The 12,704-nt window shown below is 41.1% G+C and overlaps 1 protein-coding gene across 2 annotated transcripts in view; it reads left to right on the forward strand.

The window, feature by feature from the left end:
• Window positions 1–7,498: 7,498 nt before the first annotated feature.
• LOC111972798 (polypeptide N-acetylgalactosaminyltransferase 11) overlaps window positions 7,499–12,704 on the forward strand; it is a 45,345-nt gene continuing 40,139 nt past the window's right edge. Inside the window, exon 1 of one of the 2 annotated variants that reach the window (XM_023999876.2) lies at window positions 7,499–7,781. The gene's annotated coding sequence lies outside the window, so the exon portion shown is untranslated. Of the gene's footprint in view, window positions 7,782–9,758; window positions 9,993–12,704 lie in introns of those variants that run through there. The other variant, XM_023999877.2, reaches the window with a different exon arrangement.

Below are 12,704 nucleotides of genomic sequence, written 5' to 3' on the forward strand. Positions count from 1 at the left end.
TTGGCTTGCTATCAGCAGAGCCTTGTCTGGCAGCGAAACAGTTCATTCAGCCTAATTTATTGCTGTAATTTTTTTTTTGCTGATATAGCTGACTTGCTTAAACAAATGTGGTTTTTACTGACAATTGAGATGTACAAACTATGGCATAAGGAGATGACGAGCGGATAAGCGGCAATGCGTAATTTAAATTTTTTCCCGAAAAAGACAATGAAAGCTCTTAAAAATATTCAATGAGGATATTTCTCTAAAACAGGCTATAGGTTACATGTGTACCACCAACAGCTTACTACACAACATACACTTAGTATTACTTTCTTAGTTACAGTATACTGGCATATTACTCTGGCATATTACATATTTTATGCAGCAGCATACAAGACATTTTTGGACTCACCTTGTTGTGCTGTGCTCACTTGAACAGGAAGGTGGCGCAGCGGTGTTTCGTGGGCAAATTTTGTCATCAAACTTTGGCATCAAAGTCCGTTATTCTCTGGATTTGGGGTGCTTTCAAGACAARTAGGAACTCTGAAAAAAACAAAATCGAATCATGACGTCAGTGATCTTCAGGTCGGAGCTTGAGAAAGAGGCCTGAGTTCCCGATTTGGAATTCCGAGTTGGATGACCGCTAAAACATATTTCCCAGTCGGAGCTCGTTTTTTCAGAGTTCCCAGTTGTCTTTACTCACTGAAGTCTGAGATTTCCCAGTTCCGAGTTTCCAGTTGTTTTGAATGTGGTAGAAGTCATGCTGGATTGACAGCATGAATGTTTATCCCTTTAAGCTTGGAAAATAGACCCTTAAACCCAGACTTGGACCACACACCCACTCCACTGAATAGCAGTTGTTGTTGAATCATTGTTGAATTTCTGATTTCCAACTGGTTGTTTAATTATGTCCAATTGCTGATGAGCACCGATATGTTTTACCTATAATTTCTCCTCATATGACAAGGATTTGCCAGTAGATTGTCGACGTGATTGATGACGAAGACTGCTTGTCTAGCCTGCTAGCTAAGAATTTGAAAGTATGATGTTGACATGATCAGTTCAATCAAAGCTACGGTAGATATAACGTGATTTGACGTCCTTTTATCTGTGGCCAATGACCTTGAGCCTTCTTGGATGGCTAATGTAACTCTATGGCAGCACCCAAGTGGCTTGCATTTTCGAGCTCTCCCCTTAGATTTTGCGGTGAAGTTGTGTCCCCATGAGTGACAGAACACTGAGCCAATCACYMRGCAACTAGAGAACATTATCAACCCCTACGCTCCATATATTCCCCTGGCTGCCCCACCACCACAGAAAGCACCGAGCTAGGCTGAAACACCTGCATTTTGGAGCTGCCTTACTCAAGAAAGCAAAAAAGAGACAATGTTTGTATGCTGCATTATTAACTCAATATTTTTTTAAACATTGTTTGCAAACTGATATGTGACACATATTAATGCCAAAATAACGTGTAAAACAGGCAACAACAAAAAATGATATATATWWAWWWWWWTTGCTATTTTTTCTGCACCACCTGCCCTGAATGACAGGTCGCCACTGCTGATAGTCCATAGTTTACCTAAAGTGATTTGTGATTTAACAGCAAGCAACTCAAAAATCTTATAGACAAATCAAATCTATGAAATTTAACATGCTCATATGAACATCACATGTTGGTGATGATGGGTCATTTTCGATGGAAATACCCATGGGCAACTGAAAAAAAGTAACAACAGGCATTTAGAGATTGAACTATATCGTTTTTAAAAAACATTACTAGCTAATGACAGTTGTTAGCTAGCTAGCTCACCAGAGTCAGCATAATATCTAATTTGTTAATGTTAAAACAAAATGTCATTAACATACAGTATTTCTCCATATTGACTAAATATAGTTTTGTATAACATACATTAGGCTACATATTAAAATGCTTTGCTTGCTTACATCAACTTGAAAAAAAAACTGTTTGTCGCTAAATCCTACAGGTTTGACCGAATGTTGTTTTTGAGTCTTGCATCAAGTGTCAGTTGACTAAAGAATGTTCCATGAAGTTGAAATGTTAAACATTCCGAAATAAAATATCTCAAGACATAGCACTATTTTACATTAATGTCTGAGACATGTCTTGAAGACACAGATAAAATGTCTCAAGACATGGTAATTATTGTCTTAAGACATCTTGAGACGTGTCTTGAGAAGTCTCAATTGCATGTCTCAAAACATCTCAAGACGTTTTAAGACAATGGTGATGGCTGGGTATGTCCACCTATCCTATCTGAGGGCAAATTGGAGCTACTATCATCATATGGCTAATACCTGTCCATGCTTTCAGATCTACACCAAGTGCCTATAACTCTCAAGAATCCAAGGGGCCGTACCCAGCTTTTTAAAATAATAATGAAGTTCAGTGTTCAACGTTTCCAAAAATCAAATAAAAAAATAGAATCAAATGTTATTAGTCACATGTGCCGAATACAACAGGTGTAGACCTTACAATGAAATGGTTACTTACGAGCCCCTAACGAACAATGCAGTTTCAAAAAATACAGATAAGAATAAGAGATAAAAGTAACAAGTAATTAAAGAGCAGCAGGGAAATAACAATAGCAAGACTACATACAGGGGGGTACCGATACAGAGTCAATGTCCGGGGGCACCGGTTATTTGAGGTAGTATGTACATGTAGGTAGAGTTATTAAAGTGACTATGCATAGATGACAACAGAGAGTAGCAGTGGTGTAAAGAGGGGATGGGGGGCACTGCAAATAGTCTGGGTAGCCATTTGACTAGATGTTCAGGAGTCTAATGGCTTGGGGGTAGAAGCTGTTTACATATAAGCCTCTTGGACCTAGACTTGGCACTCCGGTAGCTCTTGCCATGCGGTAGCAGAGAGAACAGTCTATGACTAGGGTGGCTGGAGTCTTTGACAATTTTTAGGGCCTTCCTCTGACACTGCCTGGTATAGAGGTCCTGGATGGCAGGAAGCTTGGCCCCAGTGCGGTACTGGGCCGTTCGCACTACCCTCTGTAGTGCCTTGCGGTCAGAGGCCGAGCAGTTGCCATAACAGGCAGTGATGCAACCAGTCAGGATGTTCTCAATGGTGCAGCTGTAGAACCTTTTGAGGATCTGAGGACCCATGCCAAATCTTTTTAGTCTCCTGAGGGGGAATATGTTTTGTTGTGCCCTCTTCACGACTGTCCTGGTGTGCTTGGACCATGTTAGTTTGTTGGTGATGTGGACACCAAGGAACTTGAAGCTCTCAACCTGCTTCACTACAGCCCCGTCGATGAGAATGGGGGCGTGCTCGGTCCTCTTTTTCCTGTAGTCCACAATCATCTCCTTTGTCTTGATCATGTTGAGTGAGAGGTTGTTGTCCTGACCCACATGGCCAGGTCTTTGATCTCCTCCCTATAGGCTATCTCGTCATTGTCGTTGATCAGGCCTACCACTGTTGTGTTATCGGKAAACTTAATGATGGTGTTGGAGTCGTGCCTGGCTGTGCAGTCATGAGTYAACAAGGAGTACAGGAGGGGACTGAGAACGCACCCCTGAGGGGCCCTTGTCTTGAGGATCAGTGTGGCAGATGTGTTGTTACCTACCCTTACCACCTGGGGGRGGCCCGTCTGGAAGTCCAGGATCCAGTCGCAGAGGGAGGTGTTTAGTCACAGGGTCCTTAGCTTATTGATGAGCTTTGAGGGCACTATGGTGTTGAATGCTGAGCTGTAGTCAATGAATAGTATTCTCACATAGGTGTTCCTTTTGTCCAGGTGGGAAAGGGCAGTGTGGAGTGCAATGGAGATTGCATCATCTGTGGATCTGTTGGGGCGGTATGCAAATTGGAGTGGGTCTAGAGTTTCTGGGATGATGGTGTTGATGTGAGCCATGACCAGCCTTTCAATGCACTTCATGGCTACAGACGTGAGTGCTACGGGTCGGTAGTCGTTTAGGGCAGGTTACCTTAGTGTTCTTGGGCACAGGCACTATGGTGGTCTGCTTAAAACATGTTGGTAATACAGACTCAGACAGGGAGAGGTTGAAAATGTCAGTGAAGACACTTGCCAGTTGGTCAGCGCATGCTCGCAGTACATGTCCTGGTAATATGTCTGCGGCCTTGTGAATGTTGACCTGTTTAAAAGTCTTACTCACATCGGCTGTGGAGAGCGTGATCACACAGTCTTCCGGAACAGGTGGTGCTGTTTCAGTGTTATTTGCCTTGAAGTGAGCATAGAAGTAGTTTAGCTCATCTGGTAGGCTCGTGTCACTGGGCAGCTCTCGGCTGTACTTCCCCTTGTAGTTTGAAATGGTTTGCAAGCCCAAGCCCTGCCACATTCAATGAGCGTCAGAGCCGGTGTAGTACGATTCGATCTTAGTCCTGTATTGACGCTTTGCCTGTTTGATGGGTCGTCGGAGGGATTTCTTATAAGCTCCGGGTTAGTGTCCCGCTTCTTGAAAGCGGCAGCTCTAGCCTTTAGCTCAGATGCTGCCTGTAATCCATGGCTTCTGGTTGGGGTGTGTACGTACGGTCACTGTGGGGACGACATCATCGAGGCACTTATTGATGAAGCCAATGACTGATGTGGTGTAATCCTCAATCCCGGAACATATTCCAGTCTGTGCTAGCAAAACAGTCCTGTAGCTTAGCATCTGCTTCATCTGACTACTTTTTTTATTGATCTAGTCACTGGTGCTTCCTGCTTTAATTTTTCCTTGTAAGCAGGAATCAGGAGGATAGAATTATGGTCAGATTTGCCAAATGGAGGGCAAGGGAGAGCTTTCTATGCATCTCTGTGTGTGGAGTATAGGTGGTCCAGAGTTATTTTTCCTCTGGTTGCACGTTTAACAGGCTGATAGAAATTTGGTAAAACGGATTTAAGTTTCCCTGCATTAAAATCCCCGGCTACTAGGAGTGCCGCCTCTGGGTGAGCATTTTCTTGTTTGCCTATGGCGGAATACAGCTCATTCAATGCTGTCTTAGTGCCAGCTTCTGACTTTGTTGGTATGTAAACAGCTGAAAACTCAGATGAAAAGAATACAGATGAAAACTCTCTCGGTAGGTAGAGTGGTCTACAGCTTATCATGAAACTCTACATCAGGCGAGCAATAGCTCGAGACTTCCTTAGATATCGTGCACCAGCTGTTGTTTACAAAAATACATAGACCGCCGCCCCTTGTCTTACCAGACGCCGCTGTTCTATCCTGCTGGTGCATCGTATAACCATATAATCAACATCGATGTTGATGTTGTTGTCGTTCAGCCATAGCATAAGATGTTACAGTTTTTAAGGTTCCATTGGTAGTTTAATCTTCCGCGTAACTCGTCGATTTTATTGTCCAAAGATTGCACATTTGCTAGCAGAATGGAGTGAAGTGAAGGTTTATTCGATCGCCTGCGAATTCTCAGAAGGCAGCCGGACCTTCGGCCCCTCTTTCTCCGCCTTCTCTTCACGCAGATCACGGGGATCGAGGCCTATCCTGAGGTAGCAGCGTATCCTTCGCGTTGGGCTCGTCAGAGTCGTGAAAGGAAAAAGAGGATTCTGCTAGTCCGTGGTGAGTAATCTCAGTCCTGATGTCTAGAAGTTATTTTTGGGCATAAGAGATGGTAGCAGCAACATTATGTACAAAATACGTAAAAAAAAAAAGTTACAAATAACGCAAATAAGCGAACAAAAAAACAATCGGCTGGGGGCACGTAAAACGTCTGCCATCTTCTCCGGCGCCATCTTACTTCAAAAYGTACCAATTGTTGTGCAATCCATAATCCAATGGGTTGGATTATGCATGAGGACGAAAAATGCAGTTTAACTAAAGACTATCAGTATTTAAATCTTCTCGATTTGTCAGTTGGGATAATGGCAGGGGCGTGACTATGGTTTTAGAAGTGGGGGGGACATAATATATATATATATATTTTTATCCAGTCGGATAAACACTCCAAACAGCCTACCCGCTGCTCGGAGGCATCCGCATGGTCCAAAAGCACACGGTTGCCTCGTTTTGTATCACATTCAAATTATAAAGCTGGGGGATTCAAAAATGCAATTTCAGAATGTGTAGGTAAAGACTTACTGCTGAGCTCAGGACGAAACAATTCTGGCTATCACACCCCAAACAAACGACACATGCTCCAATGACAACACATACACACACAGGATCTTCAGTTATGTATTCATTATGCCGATTCTGTTTTTACTCTAATAGTTTGCCTAATTTCAGTTTATATGACAAAGTAAGATAGTATAATGTATAGAATCATTGTACCATCTAAACTGCTGTGAAATATATTTTCCATAACCAACAATATTGTTATTTCTGCTGTTTGAAGTTGGTGTACAAAACCGAAAGTAAAAAATGCAAAAACAAAACTTAAGAACAGGAAGCATAGAAAGAGCGCACATAGAACAGCTCTACTACTTCTTAGACTTGCTTTCAAGTAGATTGATAGATTTCTAACTCACATTTCTATGTGATTTTCYCCGGGTTGCCCAAAAAGTTCCATATTGCCACTTTAAGGTAGGGATTTGTATTGGGGTGGGGGCCACAAAAAAATCTGAACTCATTATGATGGGGCTACAGTGCTTGTGGGTCTGCGTACCCACATCCATACCCACAATGCAGTCAAAGCCCCGTAAGTTAAATTTTGTTGGCCACAGGCTGCCAATTGCCCATCCCTGCATTAAGGTGTCTTTGATAGAATAAAATCTGCAAAAACAAATGATGACATTAATAAATGCATTTCTATAGCTTTCAAAATATGTTTTACAATGGTGGGGGAGTGCCTAGATGCAGCCGTGGTGGCTTCAAAACCGCGCTCCCTGTTAGTCATCTAGTGTATAAATAGATTGTCTGTTGCAAAATATAGTTTCTATTTGACAAATTTAGGTAGGTCCCTCTTGTTTTGGTTTCCACTAATGCTATGCTGCGTCGACTGCAGGCATTTTCGAGTTTCGATTGTTCTGAACTGTGTGAATCAGTCATATTTGATTGGGTAATCCAGCATTCTCAACTCCTACACTGCACAGCCACTGCACTGTACGATAACCAAGCCAGAGATACTTTTGAGGAGATGGAGAACTCAAAMGGAATCGTATTACCGCCTATTGTGTACGTTGCCCATGCGTCGTCAATGTGCCGCACGGTGCATTCTGGGTGATTATGGGACAAGGCGATCCCTCCTTCAAGGAGTGAATGGYWGTCAATTTGGCGCTAACAAAAAAATAAAACATTAGCATGAATCACGTGAACAAGAAGTACAACATTACACATATTTTCAGAGATGTGGGATAACTTACTTGTTCTCTGTAATATCGTATAGCTTTGAAATCGTGATATTACGTACTTTTGAGGAAAATAGTCAGGTTTCTCGACRCATTCCCTCACCTTTAGAAGGGATTGTTTGACGATTGGCTTTTGCAAACGCGTAACGCACCATGACAACCTGAACGCGATTGGTCGATAGTCTGCTGGGCGGAGCGTTACACGTTTTTCAAGTAATTTCCCGCTGGTATTCTTATCTCCTCCTTTTCTAATATCTCTGACCAAACTCAGAAAAGAGTAGCTAGGTTGCTAGCGTTAGCTATAGCTATTTACTGGTGCATTGGGTTGTTTTAAACCAAAGAGAATGGCCAAGCAGCTAGAAACGGATTTGGATGGGATGTAGTTTGTGTCACGGGGGTGTTTGTTGTGTTGTGTACTGACCGCGGTGGGGAGGTATGACTTGGGTGTTGACGCAGTACCTAACCAACGGAATTTGCAATACCAGCATAGACAAATTGGGATGTCAATGAAGCAAGTGCATCGTAAGTTTACGTGACACTTTATTTTCAGAAATGTTGGCATGCCTCGAGTCTCGATCCTCATTGGCGATGTCAGGGCTCGCGCTAACAAAACATGTTTGGATTGATGATTTTATCTAGCTACTGTTAGCTGCTTGTTGTTTTATTAGCTAGTGTGATCACTGACTGAAATGAAAGAGCGACCAATAAATGTCAACTCACGTGTTAGTTAAAGCAAAGTTTCAGTAACTAGCGAGCGTGTCTTTTATTTTGCATTGCACGCTAACGTAGCTAACAACTAACGTTAACAGTCAGAAGTTTGCCGATCAGTTAAGTAGCTAGCTAGCTAACGTTATAGCTAACGTCCTTAACCTGTTCGAAATTTGAGACAAAATATCCTCAGGAAAGTATTTTTTTAGAGAGCCGGTATTGAGGCTGTTCTGAAGGCAAAACATTACTAACGCAACATTAGGAAGGGTTTTTAATGTTTTGTACACTCGGTGTAAATGCTTCGGTTGGACACCTAGGTAAAGTCATTTTACATAGGATATTCGGTTTTCGCTCGTCAGTAGCATGAAATTGTGTCATGGCTAGAAAGGATACAGCTTTTGATAAAAATTAACATGACTTGTATATTCTAAACCAGGGAAGGAGAACAATCGAGACCTTGTATGTGTGAATTGCACCACAAAAAAAGTAATACAAATTCTCGATTGCTTCCCCTGTTTCAGAATATACCATTTTCATTGTCATGGCATACTTGGTTCAAAAGCTATTGAGAGAGAGTTTTATATTGTATGTTTGGTTTTCTCTCCTCGATAGCTATTGAACAAAGCATGCCATGACAATGGAAATTGTATATTCTGAAACAGGGGAAGATGGAAAACAATCAACACCTTTTTAGTGTGAATATTTTTTATTGAACCAAACCATATATTTTACAGCAGCTGAAAGACACTACCAGTTGACGGCAGTTTTAAATGTAATTTTATTCAACATTCTGGCTTGTAAGGAACACGTACACAATTTTGCAGCKATTAGTTTCAGGCTGTATATATACTAGTTAATTGTGTATTACAGCCTGATTAATCAGACTAGCTTTAGCTATACTGCATCACTGTGATTACATTACCTGATTTTGCTTACCATTACTTTGGACAAAATCAAGACATCAATATCATTGAAATATTACAGCTCAATTTGAGCAAAATCTAAATTTAACAAATCCTGCAATTAACTTGATTTAAAAATGTTAATTGTTTGACAGCCCCTAATCATAATGAAAAATACAATGCAGAAAAAATATACCAGATGGCATGGACACTGTTGAGCTTTCACTGGTTGGGTGTGATCCTGGTGTAGATCTTTTGATTTGGTGCAACTTCCGGCGCACGTTTACTATGAGCACAGAGTCTGTATTCGCTTTAAGTTAGAGTWGCCTACCATCAAAAACAATGGAGAAAATGCATCCATAACATTTTAACATGGAAATAGCGGTTCTATCATTCAGCCTACTGTAGCAGCCAATGTGTGGTGTTTAATGTAGGTCTACATTCCATGAAACATGRAGAGCTTGACATTGACCTGTTAATACACTTGTCCTTTAGACACAGAGGTGATCATCATTGTAAATAAGAACTTGTTCTTAACTGACTTGCCTAGTTAAATACATTTAAAGAAAATAATAATCTAAAAACTATCGCATCTACCCACGACCCTGATATCTTAAAAACAGTCCAGTTCAAAGTGAATGGCACAGATCCATATATTGCAATGGCCCACTGCAGCTCTGATTGGTTATGGTTTTGTTTCGGTATGTTGCATTGAAAGTGGCTAATATTCCGTTGATTCATTCACAATTCCCACCGTAAAGGGAAACYTTGATAGCGTTAACTAATGGGTAAAACTCTAGAAAGTTGAGTGAAGTTCAATCTCGTGCTTCTCTGCGCGCACTGATATTTCTTCTGCGCTGCAGTCCCGAGGGTGGCGCAGCTTCGAGGGAACATTGGATGACACCATTGTTTTTATCACTATCCACTGAGTTGTTAAACTATGGCCTGCGATATGGTTCAATATGCCAATAAATCAGCACAATCGACTTTTTTGTTTTTTGAAATTGCTGGCATCTTGAAGCTAACATTGGGATCGTGTATACTCTGCTCTCTGTTACTCTTTTTTTTAAATGGTCATTAGCAATGTACAATACGGCGAACTGAGCAAAACAAGGAATTTYTGGTAAGCGCATGGAGGCCGCCATCTTTATATACCTCTGCAATTGAAACTCAATGAAGGCAAGATCTTTGTCAGTTTTCGTCTTATGTTGTGTTTGTGCCTGCTGCTGCTATAAACCTTGCAGATGATATCAGAGTTGAACAGTAGCTTGACATTAAATGGAGCTTTGGCAGAATTTCAATGACTGCGTTTTAGTTCATCAATGTTAAGCTGGCGATCAGTGACAGACTGTTTTGGCTGGGAAATCTGACATACTGTGTCAGCTGAGATGAGGCAGCTTTAGAAGCAAGGCGCAGTGCATCTCCAGTTGTTTTTCATCAACTGAGTGGCGCACCGGCCAGCTAAAATAAAAAGTATTGAGAGACAAGTGCCCCATGCCCAGGTGCCATTAGGAAGAAACTGCCTGCAATCGAGGATCATGTCCAACAGGCACTAAACCCATAGTTGGGTTAGTGATTAAAATATTGTACAATAAGGGAAATTCCACGGTAACTCAGATTTTACACTTAAAATGTTTGCAAAAAACCCCCATTGATTTCAAAGTTGAACAAACCATACAACTCTATGCACAAGTACTACTTTTAACAATTTACACTGAACATTTTACAAAAACACATTTACTGGAAGAACTGTGAAGATGCAAAGTTGGGTAACAAAATGTTGGTAAAATCTCCATCTGTTTTTTTCTGAAAACAGTTAAAAACATTTGCTCTGAATTAAGATTCAACGATGTCTGCAGAAAAAATGGGGTGTCAGCTATGACAATACACACTGACATTGAAAAAAAAATATTTTGGTTATTGAACTACAGTAAGTGAAGTGAATTTAAACCCGGTAACAGAATTTCAAAATGGGTCCCTGATCTGTACAACACAGAAATGCATAAGGTTATGTATGGCATTCTCTTCGTGGTGATGTATCCTAAATAGGTACACAAAGGTATAAATATGTGATATCTGAACCAATCATAATGTCTGTTTCACAAGTTTGGACATCAGAGTAGAGTACAGAACAGTAGAGTACAGGAGAGTTTAATACAGTACATTATAGTGTACTCAACTCTAGTGTGCTCTACTGTGTACTGTACTGTACTAAACTTTGCTCTATTCTACTCTACTGTGCTGTTACCCCTCTGTGGGCTCAGGGTGGTGACAGGCAGCTCCAGTCTAGTCCAAATGCCTGCTGCAATATGGCAGCTTTGGATTAGCCTAATGGCACAAGCCCCTCCTTTACTGTTTCAGCTGGAGAAAGGCTCCAGGTGGCTAATTATAGACCACATAGACTACACTGGCATTTTTGTTTTTCTACCCTTTTCATATTTATTTATGGTTATTGAACTACAGTAAGTGAAGTGAATTTAAACCCGGTAACAGAATTTCAAAATGGGTCCCTGATCTGTACTACACAGAAATGCATAAGGTTATGAATGGCATTCTCTTCGTGGTGAAGAAGAGTTCAGCATATTTTTACAATTTCTATTRGTGTGAAAGTGTGGTGTGTGACAGGACTATGCCAGCGAGAGAGACTAAAAGTATATTTGCACTTGTGCTGCTTTGTCCTATTTTCTAAATTGGAACCAGAAAGGAACTAAATTAYCAAGGCTCTGTTCTCTTTTCTGTGGTACAATTTAAAACTGCTTTGTCCCTCTGGACCATGGCGGCTACATCTGATGAATCCCATTAACTCACTGCCAACTTTAATTTACAATCTTCTTCTCGTGAAACTCTGGCCTCTCAGCACTCAACTCCTCCGTGTGAAACCAGTGCTCCTCTGAAATGGATATCGATTTTGGTTATAAATTCAGCAGAGTCATTTTGAAAGTTAGTGTTCTTGAGAAGCAGTGCTTTGACACAATATCTAAGCCGTTTCCATTTAGTGTCGAGATCAACTCGCCTCATTTTTCCTCCGTTTGCATTCACGACCTACTAGCTATGCGACAAGCATTTAGGCCTCACTGTCCTGATGTAGCATTAGGCTATGTGTGCTCATTAGCATTTACAGTTAGCAGCTTTTTGGCACTGGTCCCTTCTTCATTCATGCATTAATGGGACAGATTGGACCCCTGAACCACAGACATACTGTAGTTAGCCTAATGTCACAACAGTAGCCACCGCTGATAGTCCTGTTATTTGACCTGCTGTCAGAGCTCAAGGGCAGGTCCTTAGTTTCCAATGTCTGTGACCACAGCAATGACTTGGATGTTCAGTGCCTTCAGAAAGTATTCACAACCCTTGACTTTTTCCACATTTTGTTGTGTTACAGAAATAATTTTATATTGATTACATTTCGATTTTTATTTTCATCACTGGCTTACACAATACCCCATAATGTCAAAATGGAATTATGTATTTCAAATAAATGAAAAGCTGAAATGTCTTGAATCAATAGGTACTCAACCCTGTTATGGCAAGCCTAAATATGTTCAGGAGTAAAAATGTGCTTCACAAGTTGCATGGACTGACTGTGCAATAACAGTGTTTAACATGATTTTTGAATGACTACCTCATCTCTGTACCACACACATACAATTATCTGTAAGGTCCCTCAGTCGAGCAGTGAATTTCAAACACAGATTCAACCACAAAGACCAGGGAGGTTTTCCAATGCCTCACAAAGAAGGGCACCTATTGAATTTCCCTTTGAGCATGGTGAAGTTATTCATATTTTGTCTGGTGTCACTACAAAGATACAGGCATCCTTCCTAACTCGGTTGCC

Source organism: Salvelinus sp. IW2-2015, linkage group LG14 (assembly GCF_002910315.2).
Source record: "Salvelinus sp. IW2-2015 linkage group LG14, ASM291031v2, whole genome shotgun sequence".
NCBI classification, from domain to species: Eukaryota; Metazoa; Chordata; class Actinopteri; order Salmoniformes; family Salmonidae; genus Salvelinus; species Salvelinus sp. IW2-2015.